This window comes from Chiloscyllium punctatum, chromosome 32 (genome assembly GCF_047496795.1).
Source record: "Chiloscyllium punctatum isolate Juve2018m chromosome 32, sChiPun1.3, whole genome shotgun sequence".
Classification (NCBI taxonomy): Eukaryota; Metazoa; Chordata; class Chondrichthyes; order Orectolobiformes; family Hemiscylliidae; genus Chiloscyllium; species Chiloscyllium punctatum.
In genome coordinates, this window is record NC_092770.1 from 11,235,104 (window position 1) to 11,257,682 (window position 22,579).

Below are 22,579 nucleotides of genomic sequence, written 5' to 3' on the forward strand. Positions count from 1 at the left end.
CCCTCTGAGCACAGAGAGAAAGGTGACATCTACCCTTGTGGAGTTCAGATGTTTATTGATCTCCTTCCTGTACCTCCCGGGGGACACAGCATTGACCCAGGGTGCAATTCATTTTCAGGATGGTTTGGCTCAGATGACATGGCCTCCTGTGGTAGTTGGCCAGGAAGAGGATTGTCCTCCCCTCCACCACCTCATCTGATATTCGGGTCCCTGTCCATAAAGCAGGAAACGAGCTTTCCCTTCCTCTGTGCCATACATTTGGTAATAGTGATCAGGCATCACTGTGTGAGGGTCAAACAGTAGCTTGCTGGATCTGACATATTGTACAATTGAACTTAAAATGTAATACTAGAGGCATGAAAAGCAGTGGCAAGCAATTTCAACTCCCTGGCTACACAATTCCCCAAGAAAGACAACTAAGAGCTCACTTGCATAATTAACGACGTGAAATGCAGACAATCGTGTGAGAAAAAATGAAATCTCATTTAACAATATACTTGAACTGAAAATAGGAATATTTTGTGGATGATATTTCTGCAGTTTATTTGTTGCTGGTTTCTTAGTTTCCTGATGCATGCAGTGTTCAGACCAATATCTGCCATCCGCACTGCTTTAGAAAAGATCTTTGTGTTTTTCTTCTTGCTTGTGGGAAGAGAAAAGTTCTTATTGCTAGCCAATTTCTAGCTCCTTCACAATGATGTGATTGAGATGAGTACTCAGCAAATTGTGGGAATCACACTTCTGTTCCATCCCGATGTGATACTACATTTGGCATCCTCCATTTGTGAATCTAGACAGATATTGTTGGCTGACTGTTCTCTCATGAGGAAAATCACAGCTTGGTTCATTCCTATTCTCATTTAATATCCAGACAGGTTTCCAGTTAATGACAAACAGCAAACCACTACAAGATTTTTATTTCCCTTCATCACTCAAGAGATGCTGAGGCTAATTTGCAGAGCTTCACAACCACTGTGTCTGAGATTAGCTTATTCGACACAGACCAGGATGTGAACTTGGCACTTTCCTGTGTGTATAATCCATCACACACTACATGATTCATTTATTGCCATGTCCCCTAATTCTGGGTTGTTCTATTCACTGGGAGACTTCCGACAAACATTGTCTGATGTTGCTAACTGCATCACAGCAACTCAGAATGGCTCTTGAGAATTAGAAAAAAAACACACACACAAACTCATATGCATTTTATTTTAAGGAATAGTAAAGAAAAGGTGATACTGAGTGAGCCTTTCCGGGACATTTGAATTGTTAATCACTTCAGCACTAGTTTAATTTGTGAGTGAAATGGCAAAAGGGCTGTTTACACCAAACTACTATCAAGTTTTGCTGCTCTTTTACTTTTTATAACATTTGATTGAATTTCAGTTAAGGTAAGGCCTGCATATCAAAATCTCTTCATTTAGTTAAGATTAGTCTACAGCTGAAGTCTCTCATTGCTGTTCAATTATGACTCTAGGAAATTATAAATAAATTTAATATTTAATAGAGCTAATCAAAATTTGCTTCTTTCATATTACTTAACTTATAAGCAACATTTGAATAGCATTACAAGATGGTAGCTCGATTGACTGATTAACAGAATATCAAGAAAGATCTAACAGCTGAGGTGGTGGCAGTTTTTAATAAAGGAACCATCTGGCATTGCCACCTATTTGCTGTGATATTGCTACCCAACAGGTAGCTGTACTGTAATGTCCTCAATTTACTGTGACAGCAGCTGCTCAATTCAATATTAAGAGCACTGACTTCACCACTCATGAAAAAGACTGAAGTTTGATCAAACGCAGAATTCATTCTCCACAAAAAGTTTGGGGCGACAATTGGCATCAGTTCGTCATGTTCTTATGTTGGTTGAAGGAGCTAGAGCTCATGAGCACAACATTTGAATTAATCAATCAGGGACCATTGAATGTCTTGAGCAAGTTAGCTGTCCCAAGTATATACTGCATAACAGGCACTATATACAATCTACATTTACCTTTTATTTAACTGATCGCCTGTCTTAAAATGACAATCAGTAAGAAATTAAGTAACAATTACAGATAAATTATGTTACATCGTGTTTCGTCTTCAAGGACACCTGTAAATTCTTGACAATCGATTTCAAGTCTTTAAAGTTTTCAAACATTATGAAAAAATAATCTGCATCTCTTGATATATGAGCGAGTGCTGGATTGATTTTCAGGAAATTCATTGTTATCTAATAATGACGATATGTGACAACTGTTTGTGGTTTGGTAGACAATGATTTACACTTAAGTGACAAGGTCACCATGAGTTATCTTGACTAACACTGTGACTCAAGCAGACATCATTTATCACCAATGTTTGTGTATTCTATACTTGTACATGTGGCCACAACATGTGAGAAATTATCAAAAACAAATTGTGGCACAAATACAAATTGTGGATTTTTTTTTGTTTTGCAAAGATTCACAAATGATAAAGAACTTTATGGGCTTTGCATTCCAAATTGTACATTTTTGTTTGAATTGAAAAATTACAGCTCTTCCCCCAAGCTATTTGATATTCTCTGATGATTTTTCACATTTTTTCCTCTGTTATCTGCTGATTTAAAAAAAAAAGTTTCCATTTATTTTGCCTGGATTTGAATTTCAAACCATTGCCCAGAACTTTTGTACACTCTTACTGGCCTCCATTTTGATTGAAAATATATTCATATGTATTTGGGAACAATTGTGCATGAGTTTGACAAAATTACACAAAAGATCATTTTTCTTTCCACAATTACTTTGGATTTTACCTGCTTATGAAACACTCAAGGTGTAATCTGAGCAAATCTGGGAAATATTTCCCAAAATAAGTTGAGGAGCCATAGCTCGAGATATTCCTGTTGATGTTATTTGCAGATGAGGGTGATGATAAATTGGCAATCTGCTTTCCATCTTTTCTGGTTTCAATCTCACTGGCTTCATCAACTCCAGACCCAATCTGAGTCGTTTTGGCCTTCTTTCTGTCTTATCATTTAAGTTAATGTGTTCAGCTAAACTTGTAGTTTTATGAAACAAAGAAGTTGAAACTACAAGCAGTCTGATGAAATGAGATATGCAATGGGTGTGCCCCTTAAAGAGTTGTAATAGTGTAATGCTAAAAAAAAAATTACCCTGACATTTTTATTTAAGTCTGTTGGAACTGCTATCTGCTCTACTTTCTGTACAGTTTTCATCCCTTTGTTTTCTTGTGCTGAGGCATGGACTATAATTGGTGTCTACTTTCTCAGGTTCCAAAACCTCACCCCTCTTTTCCTGAGGGTCATAAATTTTGTTGATTTCAGAGTTATGTCCTGCATTAACAGACTATGTCTTAAATCAGGAGTGGCAAATGGTTAATAAACTGTGAAGGATATCGCAGCTAAAGCTCATCTTACGTTTACCCACTGTCTATATAGTTACTTGGCTTTTCAGCAAGAATCACTGAATAGCAATCAAGGGTGGAAGCCTAATTTCTCCTTCCAAGCTCAAGATCATTGAAGTCAATCATTCCTCTCCAATTTCTATTGCACTGCTCGCTAAGTCAATGGCGATAATACATCTCAGCCCTCTAATCAAACTGTCAACACTGGTTTATCCTTTTGAATATATCAGAAGGATGGAGACTCAATTCTTACTCCAAAGACTTCAGTATTTAATTATAAATGGCCCTTGTGTTGTACTGAGGGGAATGCTATACTGTTGCAGATACTTTCTTCTGAGATGAGATATTAAACAAAAACCAGTACCACAATCTCAGGTGGATATCAGGAGTTGTACCAGGTGTCCTGATTCTTCAACTCACACCTGGAATGAATAATTTATTTCACCATGCTTTGCAGAACCATACTGTCCAGTTTCCTATACTACAGCAATGGCTACATTTAAAAAGTACTTTGTTGACCGTAAACTCCTTTGGAACAACTTGAGCTTATGAGAAATGGAATATACATGCACATTATTTCACCTTTTGTATTTGGTCCAGCCTAATGTTACTGTTTGTTTCTGGGTAGAATGTAATGGAGGCTGTAGGGCTGGCAACAGGCCTGCATCATCTCATTTCTGGAAAGCCCACCAAATTAGCCACCTCTCAGGAAAGTGTTGTGCAGGGCAAGGCTTTGCCCAAGATCAAGAATCCTCCACTCAAAGATCAACCCCCTCAGCATTCTTCCCAATTCCAAGATATTCTTATCAATTAGAGTCCAGCAGCACTACATTGTCTCACAGCGCCATTGGTGTGGTGTGGTGGCAGCTGCTGGTAATGCAGTCAGGCCAGGCTTGGATTTGCAGGGGCCCCAGGCGACAGTGATGACAAGATAGATGTCAGAGTGGGCAGTTGTGGGGCAAGAGGGAGAGGGAGATTGACAGCAAGGACTGAGGGTGGATTTCAGCATTTCCTTCACTCTTAATGCCAGGTTCTTCAATCAGGCATTGACAGCTTGTGTTCAAGTTTGGAAGGCCCTGCGAAATCCTGTTAGGATTTTCTTTCCTTGATTCCCATATGGCAAGTCCTCCATCCACCATGAGATGAATATCTGCAGCTGTAGAATGAGGCCTGAAGAGGATGTTAATTCACTAATTGCCTACTTAAAGGCTTCAATTGGCTGGTAAAGGCACCCACCAGCCATCACGCACCAGCCTTTAGTTCGGGAGAGGTAGACCACCTGTGAGGTGCCCACCTGCCTTCCCACCTGATTAATTGCCCCTGCCACCAACTTACCATGGGGTGCATTAAATTCCAAACATTGAAAAATATAGTAAAGTTTCATTTGGCCTTTTTAAAATGTCTGCTTTCCAGTACCTGCCAAAAAATTAGGAGGTAAAATGTACTTTGTCTGTATGTTAAACATTTTCGAGAGCAACACTAATAGCTGGCAATTATACTTACAAGACGTTTGGACATGTCCTGTCTGTTCAGGTCTGTTTGGCTGGACATTAGCTTGGAGGTAGGTAGGCAGTAGAGAATGAGAGGTGGGGAACATGTTGGTCACTGGGATCTATCTGATGGTAACTGAGGTGATGATAGTCATTGGTGGATAGAGAGAGACTCAATCACTGAGAGTCAGGTAGTTAACTGGGAAGCCTGTTAGGCCTGAAAAAGACACTCCTGCTCTTGAATTGGGGCAATAGATTCAACCTCTCTTTCTCTCTTTTACCTGCCAGATTTTGCAAAGTCAGAACCCTGCTCAGAGTGGTTAAATATAGAATCACTTGAAATGAAGGCGCAGCACCTAATTAAAATATTTAAATGACCTAACCCTACCCTAATTGGTCACTTGTCCATCATCCCATCTCTGATAAAACTACAAAAAAAAACAGGTTTAATCTGGATTGGCCTCTTGATTCAAGTTTCTGGAATTTTAACCTTTCAAATTAATCAAACTCAGCCATTCAAGGGGAAATTCTTCACCCTAAGTTAAAACACACTGCATATCATAGCTGGTGTGCTGAAGTCAAAATGTAAGGTACCATTTAAGAAATTTCCACTGAATATGGTAGTTCAGTAGTTAATTTTACTTACACTTTGTGTTTGCATTTATGTTACAGCATTGTTCTGGAATTCACACATGGTTTTGAAAGAGATAAACCACTTTTTCAAGGATCTATTTATATGACAGAAATCTTTATTGCAGTTTTAATAGTAAGCAAGATGAATTATAGGGAGACATGTTTTCATTATTATAAAAGTCTACTTCCTCAGTTATGAGGATCTAATCAGCCAGACTGCCCAATCAAAGCATAAGTGTTATTGGGCTGAAATGACTAGTTCTTTTGATTATCATGGGACAATAGTCTTCAAATGTGCACCCCTCCAGGGTTAACTTTGATCTTTATGACTGTAAACAGGTCTGGAACGTCCCTGAAAGCTTGAAACTCATCAGAACTACTTTCAAGTTAGTAAAAGGACAATATTTGGTTCACAATCTGCCTACATTTATTTCCTCTCAGGACATCAAACAGGATTGAACAAAGTCATTGTAGACAATCATCCAAGAGCTACAAATACCTGAAACACATTGACACTTCTGTCCAACATCTGATGGGAATGATGCAGAAATGGCAGGGTTCTTGTTTTTAAATATCGAGACAAGTCTAAAGTTATTTTGCTGGATTGTTCCAGGACGAGGAGCTGAAGATGAATGATTTTAAAGCCCATTTTGAAGGTTAGATTTGCTTTAGGGTAAAATTTATACACACGAAGGGCTAGCAAATCTGTATTTGGCTTCTGACAGGGCATCCTGAAATCACTTGACATCCTAACAAATTCAGAACAGCTATCTCAAGCCACCTAGTTCTTGTGTTCTTTTGTAAAGATTTCTAAATATCATGCTGTATCACTTTATTTCATTGTATACAGAGTTGGGCAATTATATAAATGCACCACATATTAAACTGATAATGCGTACATACTTTATGAGTACTATATATTAATGCACATGTCCATTTACCATGCAATTAATTCCACAAACGTGAAAGGTATATATGTTTCCAGAATAGTGATTTTCTATTTCATCACTGAATCTGTCACAAGCCTCATTGAGCTTGGATCATGGTGCAATTTTGTACTATGTCAGAAGAGCTGAACTGGGTCAGTGCTTTTATGAGGACACAGGAAGAGTCGTCAATCTGATGGCAGAATGCAAGACCCAGAAGAACATAGATGCTCACTATTGTTTTCTGTATGGAGGTCAGCCTGCTTGTTTTGATAAACCTTTATTCATGAGGAACGTCACAACATCACAGTCCTAGGCATCTGAAGGCAGTAGTACTCACTAAAAATTTGTCAAGTGTACAAATTTCAAGCAGTTCTTAATAAGATTCTGAATTCAAATTCCTTCACCATTTTGAACAGGTTTACCTCTACAATGGGAGAAGCCATTTTTTCTACTAGTCTCCACATAGGGATTCCCATGCCACAAGACTGTGTATCTATCCACTGATTGGATTGATTACAAGCAAACTTAAATGTCACTTTTAACCATCAAGTCATTGATGTTAAAATGAGCTTTGTTGCCCTGGCTTCTGGAACAGAGAGTAATTGTTCTCTGTCACTCACTCCTCCCAACGACAGCACTAAAGCTTATGACTGGATGCACAAAACAGTCCAAATCACAAGCAAACCTCAGACTCGTTCTCAAAGGATACAATCTGAAAAAAATTCTCAGTTATGAAAAATGTTGTTTTCATAAAAATGCCTGAAATAGACAATTTCGAGCCTATTTTGATGAAAACCAGCTTTATGTCTTGAATGAATTTCTCCCTTTTCTTTTGATCACTATAATCGCCTTTCTCATTATTGCTTTACCAGCATTCTCCATTGACTGGCTCACAAACTAGGGTTTCTCAGTGACGGATATTTCAGTAATAGAATCTCAGCACCATTGGAAATCTGATTGCTGACTGAGAATGAGTTACAAGTTCATTTAAGTCCAGAAATCTAACTCACATTGAATTTAAAGAGCCATGTTCAGTTAAAGTTTTGTAGTTTGTTTCTAACAAGGTAAAGCAGATTTTTTTTATTTGTTCTGTGCTTCCGAACCATCATCATAAATTGTATCTGTTAAAGAAATATCTAAATTACTCTCACTGTGCCAGCCTCATCCATTGTTTTTTATTATCCTCTGTTTCAAATAGTTATTTTCACTGATAAGAAACATTTGTCTCTGTTTCCACCATCTTCCATCCGGTGGCAATGCGTTCCCTGCTGTAACAGCTTGCAACAAAATTGCTCCGATCTCCTATTCTCTCAATTTTCACCAAATGGATGACCTAAGTTTGCAGGTTTTCATAAAAGACAAATAAATGACGACTCCTTAATTTGGTTTTGGAGAATTCTCCTGTTCTTTAGCCTCTGCATTCAGATTTTACAGGCAAATGTCCCTTCTGAAAGCCCAACAGGCTGATGTTGTATGAGTGAGAGACACAGAGAGTCTGTGTTTCTATCTCTCCTCTCAGTCCTATAGTTGCTTGTGCCTCAAAGATTCATACACTGCTGGTCTTAATTACTTCCCTTGACAGGTCCTGTATATGATCCCACCTATCCCCTCTGGTTAGGGAACCTGAAACAGGATGCAAATACTGTAATTCAGTTAGAAAGCCTTAGCAAAGCCAGCTTCTTCATTGGTCAGATACTTTACTCACTATAGAGTCCATCACTTAGCAGAATGTAAGTTCTGAAACTTCTGCTGCTATATTGGGCTGTGGGTGTGAAACACTGGTAGCTCATGGTTTAGTAGTACTTTGGCACCAATTCCTCTTGTTGGTCTAATTGTTAATGGTACAGATAGACCAGTAGTGAGACTTAATAAGAAGAAGCACATCATAGGCGCGGCATAGTTGCACGATAGTTAGCACTGCTACATAGGGGTTAGCACTGTCACAATGCCAGTGACCCAGGTTCAATTCCAGCCTCAGGAAGTATGGACTTTGTAAGTTGTCCCTGTGGGCTTCCTCCAGGTGCTCTGGTTTCTGCTCAGAGTGTAGGTTAGGTGGACTGGCCAAGGGAAATTGCCTCATGGTGTTCAGGGATGTACAGGCGAGGTAGACTTTTGGCAGGAAAATTTATAAAGACTGCAGGCACAGATATTTATTCAAACATTTGAGTAAAGGGATGCGCATTGTGCTTTAGACTGTGAAAGGTGAAGAAATGTCCATTTTACCAATGAAGAAGGCGAAACCCAAAATATTGATGTGGAAAATAACTTTCAAGTCTTGTTTCCAAAGAAAATGCTGCATTGTTACTATAATAAAGCTTAAAACTCTGAATACAGTCACTGGACTCAAAACCTAAACTCTACTTTCTCTCCACAGATGCTGCCAGACCTATTGAGTTTCTCCCAATTTTCTGTTTTTGTTTCAGACATGAGGTATCCACATTTCTTTGTTTTAGATTACAAAAAGCACTGGAATGCTTCAGAGAAAAATACAGTTTAAAAAAATAAGAGAACATAAGCACACTGAGATGAAATGGAAGGCAAAATAATTCCAATGTCCAAAATGGGCCAATTAGGATAGCACTGAACATCTTGGAGCAAACAATTCTTAAAAGGCAGAATTGCTTCAAAATGAAATACTAAATCTGAAGCTGAATAAGTTAATAGACTGCTGTGTTTACTAGGCCAAGTATGATAGGAAGAGACAGCATCAGTGTGATGGAATAACAAATCCTCACAGGCGCAGGAAATGCCCACTCATTCTCAAAGAATACTACAACTCTCAAGCTATGGGCCATTTTGCAGAAACTGAGAAAAAGCTGCACACAAGCTCACAGCAGCAAAGAAAACAAATATCTGTTCATACAACGGCAGTTGTACCTCTTTCGCTATAAAGGATTTCTGAGGCATTCTTTCAGAATTCAACCAACCAAATATTGATAGAACTTCTTACCAACATATTCATTTAAGATAAATTGACATACTGGGCAGCACGGTGGCAGAATGACTCACATTGCTGCCTCACAGCACCAGGGAGCCAGCCTTGGGTGACTGTCTGTGTGGAGTGTGCACATTTCCCTATGTCTGCATGAGTTTTCTCCGGGTGCTCTGGTTTCCTCCCACAGTCGCAAGATGTGCAGGTTTGATATTGGTCACGCAAAAATTTTCCCATGTTATTTAGGGATAGCCAGGCAAGTTGGATTTAACTTGGGAAATGTGGTGTTATAGGGAGGGTGGGATGCTCTTTAGCGGGCCGGTCCAGAAAGAAGGGTCGAATGGCCTCGATCTGCACTGTAGCAATTCTGTGATTCTATAAATGTTAATTTTGATCCAGGAACAAGATTCACTCTCGTATCAGGTCAGAGATCATGACCAAAAAACACAAGATACAACCCACATAGATGAACCTATATGGTCCAGGTGGAACAGTTCCCTATTATATGCTATAAGTAATTCTGCAACAGAAACAAAGCATGCAAGTTAAAAATGTGTCTGTGGTTCACAACCAACACTCTTCAGTTTTGAGTCTGCGTTTGAATCTTGGTCTAAATATCCTTAAGTTATCAGAAGGAGTTCAATTACTTTCAAGAGAACTAGACAAACATTTTTGAACAACAATCAAGGCGCAACCAGTGGAGGATTTCGCTGGGCTTCTGGGACTCATAACAGAAACCCAAATATAAGGAAGTATCCACAGAGAACACTTAGAACAGCAGCAAAAAATGTTTCAGATGGTCAAGATCATGCAGTGGACAGTCAACCAAAAGAGATGCAAGCCAAGTTAAGGAGAAGAAAAATGTAACCAAGCATTTACAATCAGTGTTGAAGGATGGCCAGACCAAATGTCCAGTGAGTTGGCTGAAAATGTATACTTTTGAGCAACAAGAGCATTTCAGAACTATAGACAACTTACAAACTTATGACCAAGATTAGTGCTTCTAGCATGCCTCTTGAACATTTATTGCAAAGCAGCACTTTGGCATCAGCAAGGACATAGTCAGGGACAAATCAGTAGTATGTTAGCCAGAGGTCGCAAAGAGGTTGATAATCTCATAATTCATTATGATTATTCTGGAAAATACTCCAATCATCACTAAAGACAAATCAGAAGACAAAAAGCAAATAAAGTTAAGCATAAAAAGCAAGTACTGAGAAAAGAAGAATCTGTACAACCCTCTGGAGCTTACTGATGAATCTTTAATGCAAGCTGTTCAGGCAGCAAGACAGCCTGATGAAACCTTTGGTACAGCAAAGTTGACTTTGATTCTCAATGATGAGCTAACACAATTTCAAGAGCAATATTTCAATCTACTGTCTTTCAAAGCAGAATTGTCAGTGCCGGTGAAAGAGATAGTAGTAAGCAAGAAACAATCTTCTCGAACCATATTTGTGGATGTGAAAATGTCCAGGAAGATATCCACGAAGGGTGATGAGGATGTTCAATCAAATCATCAATTTGAAGTCGACAGCCTCAGTGGTAGAGAAATCATTCAAGATTTCAAGGTCAATAGTCTCAGACCAAAGACCTACCAATCTTTCAAGTCAGAAGGGAACACATTCTGTAAGAAATATGTAGCATATAGTATAAAGCTCTCATTTCCCATCACACCGAGTTCTGTCAGCTTGTAATATAACAATCTTCTAGAACCATATTTGAGGATGTGAAAATGGACTGCACGGTGGCACAGTGGTTAGCACTGCTGCCTCACAGCGCCAGAAGCCCCGGGTTCATTTTCCGCCTCAGGCGACTGACTGTGTGGAGTTTGCACATTCTCCCCATGTCTGCGTGGTTTTCCTCCGGGTGCTCCGGTTTCCTCCCACTGTCCGAAAATGTGCAGGTTAGGTGAATTGGCCGTGCTAAATTGCCCGTAGTGTTAGGTGCAGGGGTAAATATAGGGGAATGGGTCTGGGTGGGTGCGCTTCGGCAGGTTGGTGTGGACTTGTTGGGCCGAAGGGTCTGTTTCCACACTGTAAGTAATCTAATAACATGCCAAGAAAAGCATGTTATAGTACATCAGAAATCTTTAGCTTGAGTTCATACATACACATGCCTGTGATCATAATGTACATATGTACAGACCAGCAGCTATATGAAAAGTTGACTGAATTCTTCAGTAAAACCTGACCCACAGCTTATATTTATGTTACAGGAACTAATGTAATGTTCACAGCATGATAGCTGATGATCTTCAACTATCAAGCTACGGGAATGCTGGCAGTGCAGTATTAAGCATCAGCTACCACCTATTGAAGAGTGCTCACTGAAGATTAGACAACCCTGATTGTAATGTATTTGGACAACCAACCACAAGACAGCAGGTACAGAACTCCAACAGCAGACTTACCACATTTGGGAGCTACAAAGCCAGAAGTCTTCTCCAAAAAAAAGTAGAAAACAAAATTTCAATCTGACTTCCTGACATAAAAGTAAATATAAATTGCAAGTTAGATGCAAAATAAACAGTAACGTTTGCAGCTAAAAAGCTTCATATAGGCTTATAATCAACATCAACAGACAAAGACTACTGCCTATCTAACTACATAGTCCTCCTGTACAAAAGAAACCAGCATTTTCAGTGCTAAATAGCGAATTTCTAGGCCAGAGAAGTTTACCTGTATGCAGTAGTTGGTTGGTAATGTCATTTTGTCTCCTTTAATTTATTGTGAAAGGTAATGTGATGTCATCAATCCTTATCTGGTGAATTATCCCTCTTGTGGCTGAAAGCTTCTCCCACAAACCTTTTTTAAAGGCACAAACATACAAACTCTCAAAAGACTCTTGAAGAGATTTTAACTATGAAAAATAGAGCAGAAGCAAATGAAGAAATAACAAAAGGACAGTCAATGAACCAAATGAAAGAAAAGAACAATTAAACTCTGCATCCTACTTTAAGAAAGCAAATAGACACAGACTTCCAACAATAAGTGAAGGACAATTATTTGACAAAGGATTGGGCAGAGGGTGACATCTTCACAAACTGTAGCTATTTAAGCAACATACATAGCTTACTTTGCATATATATGCCATAAATGATCCCAAGAAGAGATTTCTTAAAATATTACATGTTATTAGAAGGAAGGGCTTTGCAGAATAAACACATCCAGTCTTTCTGACAATAATAAAGCAGAGATCTGGAGAGTAATTGAGTATTTACTCAAGGTTATAAATCAAATTCCAAAGCCACAATCTCCAATACACATTCACAGACAGAAACCTCAAGAGTCTTTTGACGATTTTGTCAGTAAATGCTGCAGCAAAGGACATACATGTGATCTCTGTGAAGAAAGACTTATGGAGAAAAGACTTGAGTTGACAATTGCCTCTATTCCACTCAAAATCCTACAGAAAATCATCTCTGCAAGAAGACATATCACCCAAGATTGATGCATTGCTACATGAAGTCAGAGTGGTTAAACAATGCATTGCGCATGCATGACAGATGCAGTTTAATGTGGATAAATGTGAGGTTATCTACTTTGTTGGAAAAAAAAGAGGAAGGCAGATTATTTTTTGAATGACTGTAAATTGAGAGAGGGGGAATGTTCAAAGAGACCTGAGTATTCTTTTACACCAGTCACTAAACCTAAGTGTGTAGATGCAGCAGGCTGTAGAGAGGACAGACTTTGGCCTTCACAGCAAGAGGATTTTTGGACAGGAACAAGGATGACTTGATGCAATTATACAAGGCCTTGGTAAGTATATACCTGGAATAGTGTGTGCAGATTTGGTCTCCTTGAATTGAATTTGAATTGAATTTATTGAGGGGTACAGCAAAGGTTGCCTAAGGTTTGCTGTAGGACAGATTGTGTCACACAGGATTGAATTCACTTGGGTTTAGAAGAATGAGGGGGGATCTTATAGAAACCCATAAAATTCTAACAGGATTAGATAGGTTAGATGCAGGAAGGATCTCCCGATGTTTGGGGAGTCCAGTACCAGGGTCATAGTTTGATGATAAGGGGTAAGTCTTTTAGGACTAAGATGAGGAGAAATTTCTTCACCCAGAGTGGTGTGCCTTTGGAATTCAAGACGACAGAAAGTTGTGGAGGCCAAAATATTGCATTTTCAAGAAGGGGGCAGATATGGCTCTTGTGATTAAAGGGATCAAGGGATACAGGGAGAAGATGGGATTAGGGGATTCAGCTCAATGATTAGTCATGATCATATCGAATGGTGGAGCAGGCTTGAGGGGTGGAATGGTCTACACCTGCTCCTATCTTCTATGTTTCAACGACCAACATCAATTACATGCCTTCAGTGCAGACAACGTTATTGCTATGGTCAGCAAACCAGGAAGAACTGTCATAGACACAGCTTGTTCACATCTGCAAAGCATCTGGCTTGAAAGAACACTGGGCACACATGTTTCAAAAGCCAAACCAGACCCTGGAACAAGACCAAGGTCACCAATAAAGTGGTACAACAGCACAATGTTGGAGCATGGAAATTCATTCAAATGTACACAAACCAGTCAATGAAATGAACAGTCAGCAACCTTTGGAAGATGACCAAGCCTTTCATGTTGTCAAAATCATAAAGAATGTCAAGACTACTAGAAACTTTTATAACTGTCAACATTATAACACCCCAAAAAGTAAGCCAACATACCCTGAAAGCCAGGATTGACAAGAGCTAGCGTCAACGTTTTAGCATTACACATCTGAAAGGATATGTAGCCTAACAAGTGACACTCAATGGTACAACCAACAAAAGGACATCTCACAGCATCTAACAAATCTTCAATTCCACGGGGTAGCACAGTCTCACAGCGGTGCCAATGTGCAAGTTCAGTTTGCAATCTTCTACCAAAAGTCCAGCAGGGCAGGACTACCAGTGTGCACAAATCTTAGCATCGTAAGTGTTCATAAGATTCATGCAAAGTCAAAAATGAATGCATCACAGAGCTTTCATCTTCAAGGAGAGCAGAGAATGAAATATATCAACTACCAGTAAGTAAAAACTACCACAACAGAACATCAGATAGAGAGGGCGAGTCAGAAATCCCATCACAAATACTTAGATATAAGCAAGGAATTTGAAGAAAAAAAAAGCAACAATCAGTGGATCCTGGAAATCTTAAACAAATGCAGAAAATGCTGGAGAAACATTGCAGGGTTGGCAGCATCTGTGGAGAAAGAACCAGAGTTAACTTTTCAAGTCCGATATGAACATAAAGATGAATCATGTTGGACTCAAAACGTTAATTCTGATTCTCTCTATGCAGATGCTGCCAGACTTGCTGTGTTTCCCCAGCATTTTATTAATTTGTTTAATGTTTCCAAGATATACAATGAACCCAGGTCATACAAAGTCAGAACCAACCATTGTGCTACACTATAAAGAAACTAAAGCTGCTTCAGACCAATTGTACACAAAGAGTGAGGAAAAACATTCTGGCAATAGTCATGTGTGATGATACTCAATGACAGCAGCCACTGGCAAATCAACCAAACTGTCAATCAAGAGCAAAAAAAGAATAACCTCTCTAGATAGGTGCACAAACCTCCAAAGCATAATTTCAGAGGTTGAATTATTTACCCTTTTATCTCTGTTTCTATCTGCAAGTCTGTATAAATGTTGAATTGACAACATGGTTTTATGTGCAATGATATACATTTGTTTGGGATTTCTTTCATTTGGAAAAATGGGAATGTTGTTCTCTGTCTCACATAGATACATGAGACATCTTAAAGGTACATGCTCATGGTATCATCACCATATTATGGCATGTCACTTAACGGTATAAAGTTTAGCCTTCATCTTACTGAGCTTTGTCCTCCTGCAATATTTACATTCTGACAGAAGCACATCATAGTACATCCAAATGCCTTAGCTTGAACCCAGGCAAACAAATGCCTCTGATTGTAACATGGGTATGTAGATACAAGGTGCTGTAATAAAATTTGATTGCATTCTTCAGTATTACATGACCCATGTCTCATTTTTATGCTATGGGAATTGTTTTGAGAGTTAACTTTCAAGAATTTAGCAATCACCTGAAGCTCTGAAAGCATTCTCTCACAAGTTGCTGTGAGCTGTAAGCTCCTGTGACCATGGCTACAGCAGTTCAGTTTCACCAAACAAAGATTTCTCAGTCTGTCAGGATAACTGAGGAAGCATTGACTAAAATGGTATTAAATTATCTGAATATTTTAATGACAATTCATAACAGTTTTCAAATCTGCCTGAATGAATCCAAAACGTGGGTGAAACAATGCCAGGATCCTGATTGTACTTCACTGTTGGGGAACTAAGCCCACTATTTTTTGTCTGTGGAATGATCCTCCTACATCTCAACACTTTTCATTACCTTAAGCCATCAGGAAGAGCTTTACAGCCAGTTACGTAGTTTAGAAGTGTACTCCTTGCAGATTTTGGAAACAAAGCAACCAATTCGTGCATAGCTAGTTCCTGAAAATGTTAAAAAGATAATTTAGGCTTCGACTGACAGATAAGCATTGCCCAGTGCACCAGAAAACAAAACTCTGCTGCTCATTTGAAAATGGTGACATGGAATTACTAGGACTTAGCATACAACAATTTACATGTTTACCTGTGTGATAATAGTTTTTGTAACTCGTGCAATGCAAAACAGGATTTGGAGAAACATGGGTATGTTTGACATTGGATGGGAATGCAGGAAGTCACCATTCGTGGCTGTTGGAAAAACTAAGAAATGCTAACATTCTGGTTTTGTTCTGGTCTTGAATTAGTGCAGGATCCTCTAAAAGCGAATTTGAAGCTGTCACAGTGGTCACTCCTTAGTTTTCTAAGGACAAAGGCTAAAACAAGCAGGAGTATTCAAGACCTTGAGGATTTTTGCCAGAATGTGCACAAAGAAATTGTTTCCACAGAGGACTGGTAACCAGAGGAAACAGATTTCAGGTAATTGGAAAAATAATCAGAGGCAAGATGAGGAGATTATTTTTTTTTGTTCACAGTGAGATGCTGTGATCTGGAATGCCTGTGCCTGAAAAGATAGCGGAATCAGATTTAATGCTAACTTGAAAAAATATGTAATTCAATGAACACTAAAACAGGAAAATAATGCCAGACCGTGGGGAAAGAGCAGGGGAGTGCAACTAATTGGATAGCTATTTCACTTGCACAATGGGCCAATGAAAGCCTCCTCCTGCGCAGTATGATTCTGTGATTCTAAGAAATGTTTACACAAGATGGTTTCTTTCACTGATGTGATCGGAGTCCAGCAAGTGAGCTGCTTCCTATTTGCCTGAAGTGAGAGGATTTATCTTGTTCCTCAGTGGATTTTATGCTTGCCTGTATAATGGCTGACAAGGTTGTATTGATTTGATGAATACCTTTTCTTTCTGCATTAATTTATTGCTACTTGTGCTGAGAGGAAAATAAAACATTTGCATGCAAACAAAATTAGGTAAGGTGATATCTAATTTATCAACCTTTTCTTTATACCTGTGCATGGGGATTTATGAGATTTCATTTCCATTAGAAAAAATGTTCAGTTCTTTAAATCCAAAGCAGGGTTTAGCACCTATTGGTTCTTAGAGTGCGTGACAGCCTTAGGGTTGAATAAGTGAGTTTTATGAATCATATCATATAATAGATCTTTTGGCAGATAATTAGCCCATGCAATACTACAAAATGTTATTTCTAGTAACCATTTAATATGACAGTAAATGTGAAAACTGAAAATCAAATCAAATAGCACAATAATCCTGGTTCCAGTGCTCCATTCTAAACAGAGAGAACATAAGTGTTTTTACAGACATTAACTCACAATGAACAGACAGAAGAAATGTTTTCAAAGTGCCAGCCCTCAATCAACCTCCTCCAGTATTCTCTTGCACCATGAGTCATTTGAATGTTAATCCCAACATCTTTCAATCATTCATCTCACCGAAATATTTAATTGGAACAAGGCAAATGAATAGATCACACTAGTTAAATAATGCATTATTTAATCTATTTATTTACGCTTGTCAGAAATTATTGTGCGCAAAGTGACTACTGAATGTCTTCACAATGATTACCAGTCAAAAGTACTCAATTAGCTGTAAAGAATTTAGGGCAACCTGGTGTATTAGATGGTCTTCCATCAATACAAGTCGTTCTCTTTCTTTTTTAACAAGCAACTCTTAAATAGCTGAATACGTTTTAGGGAAATGTTTGCAGAGGAAGTGAAGAGCACAATATTTTTCCATGGCAACAATGTACATTGCCACTACTCTCTCACGCTGCAACACCACCCCTACCAATCCAATTTGCCCTATTTTAAATATGCATTCTGGCTGAATCACCCACATCAGACTTCCTGTACCTCACATTGGAATTCATCTCCCTCTGTCCACCATCTACTCCTTGTGGCAGGTTTCCTCCTATCACCCCTCATGTAGTCAAAGGGAATCCTATTTAACTCCTTTCAAAAGTTCTGCATCTTGCTGTTGGATCTATTTGACACCTTTAATTTGAAGATTTGATTCGCAAACTTGTAAACTGAGCTTCAAACTTCCATATCCTATCTATCGGTCTCATCTTTCATCCTACTACTAGCCTTATCCATGATTTTATTACTGCAGACTCAATTTCTCTACATCCTCCTCCCTGGCCTATTGTATTCTATTTTACACAACCACCAACTCATCCACAATTCTGTTACCAATAATCTGTCCCACAGTGTTTTCCACTCATTCATCACCTTATATTTGGTGAGTGCCACTGACTTCCCACACTTTTGTTAAATACATTCACTCTCATTTATGAAATGCACGTGGTCTCCTGAAATCCTTATGCACCCTGCTAACCTCTGATTTGGGCCTCTTCTACATCCACATTGGCAATATAACCTTCAGCCAACTTGACAGTAGTCTCTATACAATGCCAGCTGTTAATGGATTCTATCAACTATGATAAATTATGACAAAATTTCGATCAACTCCAAATACTAATATTAAAACGTCTGTATATATAACCATTAGGAGGTAAGTACTGGATGACTAGACTATAACTGAAAATTATAAGACCCATTAATGGAAATTGAGGTCCTAATTAGCCTAGTTACCATGATCTATAACCATGATCTTCATTTTCTATTATTGCTTTTGAACAAGTATCTAAATGTTACCTTGTATTAATTTATACTTTTCGTTTCCATTTCAATTTGACATTTTTAATGTAAATGAAGATTTATACAGTATTACTATGTGAATTATTTTGGCTTCATAATTAACCAGATTGATTATATCTTTGCATTGTTCCTCAGAAACATTTATGATCAGAAGACATATTTAGAAAATTAGGATTTTGGGTAATCCAAGATGGAGGACGGGAAACATTTCTGTCAGTAAGAGCTGCTCCTTTTTTTTGAGGTATTTTAGGTGTTGGAGGTGATTTCCTCGAATTCCAGGAGCAGCAATTACTGTTTTATATGCTGTTGCATTGTTTTGGAACTTTGGTTAAAAAAAAAGTCAAAACAACAGCAGTTTAAAAGGGAGAAGAGCAGACAAAGGAAGCATATAGTGAGGACAGTGCAGGAGAGAGAGAGAGAGAGAGAGAAAGAAAGAACGAACGAACGAACGAACAAACGCCTTTGCTGTTTGAATTCGTGTATCGCTGGACATCAGAGTGCATCTGGGAAAATTGACAAACAGTAAAATTCACAACTAATCTTGGAGGAACTGTTGGGCAAAGTTCACAGCACAGTATCAGCTAAGTTAATTTGTTGTTTTAAGTCTGTCCAAGAGAAAGGATGCAGTAGTGAGTATAGTGGATTTGTTCTTGATTATATGTTTTTGGAGATAAGTCTCTTGATTAAACTTAAAATATAAGCCATAGCTATTCATTTAACCTGGGGCAGTGTTTGTAGAGGAATAAGACGGTGTTATTTTCTGGATGAGCAAAAATGGCCTTTGCAGAGATGTGTACTTCTTGTCAGATTTGGGAGTTTAAAGAGAGTTTAAGGGTCACTGCAGATTATATCTGCCATAAATGCTGTTGGATGCGAATCTTATCAGATCGAATGGATCGGTTGGAGAGACAGATAGAAGCGATGAGGAATTTGCAATAGCAACAGTATGCGATGGATGGCAGTTATAGGAAGGGGGGAAAGTCTCAGATACAGTCACAGAGATGGGTTAACTCCAGGAAGGGTAAGAGAGGTAGGCAGCTAGTGCAGGAGTCTTCTGTGGATATACCCATTTCAAACAGGTATGCTGCATTGGAAAATGTAGGGGGTGATGGATTCTCAGGGAACGTAGCACGAACAGCCAAGTTTCTGGTATTGAGACTGGCTCTGCTGCAATGAGGGGTACGTCAGCTTCCAAGAGATCAATTGTGTTAGGGGATTCTGTAGTCCGAGGTACAGACAGACGTTTCTGTGGCCAGCGGAGAAAAAGCAGAATGATGTGTTGTTTTCCTGGTGCCAGGATCAAGGATGTCTCAGAAAGGGTGCAGAATGTTCTCACGGAGGAGAGGGGCCAGCCAGAGGTCATTGTCCACATTGGAACCAACAACATAGGAAGGATAAGGGATGAGATTCTGAAGGGAGATTACAGAGAGTTAGGCAGAAATTTAAAAAGGAGGTCCTCAAGGGTAGTAATATCTGGATTACTCCCAGTGCTACAAGCGAGTGAGGGCAGGAATAGGAGGATAGAGCAGATGACTGCCTGGCTGAGGAGTGGTGTATGGGAGAAGGATTCACATTTTTGGATCATTGGAATCTTTTTTGGGGTAGAAGTGACCTGTACAAGAAGGATGGATTGCACCTAAATTGGAAGGGGACTAATATACTGGCAGGGAAATTTGCTAGAACTGCTTGTGAAGATTTAAACTAGTAAGGTGGGGGGATGAGACCCAGGGAGATAGTGAGGAAAGAGATCGATCTGAGATGGGTACAGCTGAGAACAGAAGTGAGTCAAACACTGTGTGGGCGGCACGGTGGCACAGTGGTTAGCACTGCTGCCTCACAGCACCAGAGACCTGGATTCAATTCCCCATCAGGCGACTCTCTGTGTGAAGTTTGCACATTCTCCCCATGTCTGCGTGGGTTTCCTCCGCGTGCTCCGGTTTCCTCCCACAGTCCAAAAAAAGATGTGCTGGTTCGGTGAATTGGCCATAGTGTTAGGTGAAGGGGTAAATGTAGGGGAATGTGTCTGGGTGGGTTGCGCTTCAGCGGGTCGGTGTGGACATGTTGGGCTGAAGGGCCTGCTTCCACACTGTAAGTAATCTAATCTGGGCAGGCAGGGACAAGGTTGGACTTATAAATTAAACTGCATTTATTTCAATGCATGGGGCCTAACAGGGAAGGCAGATGAACTCAGGGCATGGTTAGGAACATGGGACTGGGATATCATAGCAATTACAAAAACATGGCTCAGGGGTGGTCAGGACTGGCAGCTTAATGTTCCAGAATACAAATGCTACAGGAAGGATAGAAAGGGAGGCAAGAAGAAGGGGGACTGGCATTTTTGATAAGGGATAGCATTACAGCAGTGCTGAGGGAGGATATTCCCGGAAATACATCCAGGGAAGTTATTTGGGTGGAACTGAGAAACAAGAAAGGGATGATCACCTTATTGGGATTGTATTATAGACCCCCCAATAGTCAGAGGGAAATTGAGAAACAAACTTGTAAGGAGATCTCAGCTATCTGTAAGAATAATAGGGTAGTTATGGTAGGGGATTTTAACTTTCCAAACATTGACTGGGACTGCCATAGTGTTAAAAGTTTAGATGGAGAGGAATTTCTTAAGTGTGTACAAGACAATTTTCTAATTCAATATGTGGATGTACCTACGAGAGAAGGTGCAAAACTTGACCTACTCTTGGGAGTTGACTGAGGTGTCAGTGGGGGAGCACTTTGGGGCTAGCGACCATAATTCTATTCGTTTTAAAATAGTGATGGAAAAGGATAGACCAGATCCAAAAGTTGAAGTTCTAAGTTGGAGAAAAGCCAATTTTGACGGTATTAGGCAAGAACTTTCGAAAGCTGATTGGAGGCATATGTTCGCAGGTAAAGGGACAGCTGGAAAATGAGATAACAAGAATCCAGAGAAAGAATATTCTTGTCAGGGTGAAAGGGAAGGCTGGTAGGTATAGGGAATGCTGGATGACTAAAGAAATTGAGGGTTTGGTTAAGAAAAAGAAGGAAGCATATGTCAGGTATAGACAGGATGAATCGAGTGAATCCTTAGAAGAGTATAAAGAAAGTAGGAGTATACTTAAGAGGGAAATCAGGAGGACAAAACGGAGACATGAGATAGCTTTGGCAAATAGAATTAAGGAGAATCCAAAGGGTTTTTACAAATGTATTAAAGACAAAAGGGTAACTAGGGAGAGAATAGGGCGCCTCAAAGATCAGCAAGGCTGCCTTTGTGTGGAGCCACAGAAAATGGGGGAGATACTAAATGAATATTTTGCATCAGTATTTACTGTGGAAAAGGATATGGAAGATATAGACTATAGGGAAATAGATGGTGACATCTTGCAAAATGTACAGATATTAGAGGAGGAAGTGCTGGATGTCTTGAAACGGTTAAAAGTGGATAAATCCCCAGGACCTGATCAGGTGTACCCGAGAACTCTGTGGGAACCTAGAGAAGTGATTGCTGGGCCTCTTGCTGAGATATTTGTATCATCGATAGTCACAGGTGAGATGCTGGAAGACTGGAAGTTGGCAAACGTGGTGCCACTGTTTAAGAAGGGCGGTAAAGACAAGCCAGGGAACTATAGACCAGTGAGCCTGACCTCGGTGGTGGGAAAGTTGTTGGGGGGAATCCTGAGGACAGGATGTACATGTATTTGGAAAGGCAAGGACTGATCAGAGATAATCAACATGGCTTTGTGCATGGGAAATCATGTCTCACAAACTTAATTGAGTTTTTTGAAGAAGTAACAAAGAAGATTGATGAGGGCAGAGCAGTAGATGAGATCTATATGGACTTCAGTAAGTTGTTCGATGAGGTTCCCCATGAGAGACTGATTAGCAAGGTTAGATGTCATGGAATACAGGGAGAACTAGCCATTTGGATACAGAACTGGCTCAAAGGTAGAAGACAGAGGGTGGTGGTGGAGGGTTGTTTTGCAGACTGGAGGCCTGTGACCAGTGGAGTGCCACAGGGATTGGTGTTGGGCCCTCTACTTTTTGTCATTTACAT

General features: G+C 39.5%; 2 long non-coding RNA genes across 2 annotated transcripts in view; one reads left to right on the forward strand and one right to left on the reverse strand.

Moving 5' to 3' along the window:
- The window catches only part of LOC140457893 (uncharacterized), a 98,369-nt gene that overhangs the window by 25,663 nt on the left and 50,127 nt on the right, over positions 1-22,579 (reverse strand). The gene's annotated exons all lie outside the window — the stretch shown is intronic.
- Positions 16,729-22,579, forward strand: part of LOC140457894 (uncharacterized) — a 109,112-nt gene continuing 103,261 nt past the window's right edge. Inside the window, exon 1 of the long non-coding RNA XR_011953408.1 lies at positions 16,729-16,842. This is a non-coding gene — a long non-coding RNA (uncharacterized lncRNA). The remainder of the gene's footprint in view (positions 16,843-22,579) is intronic.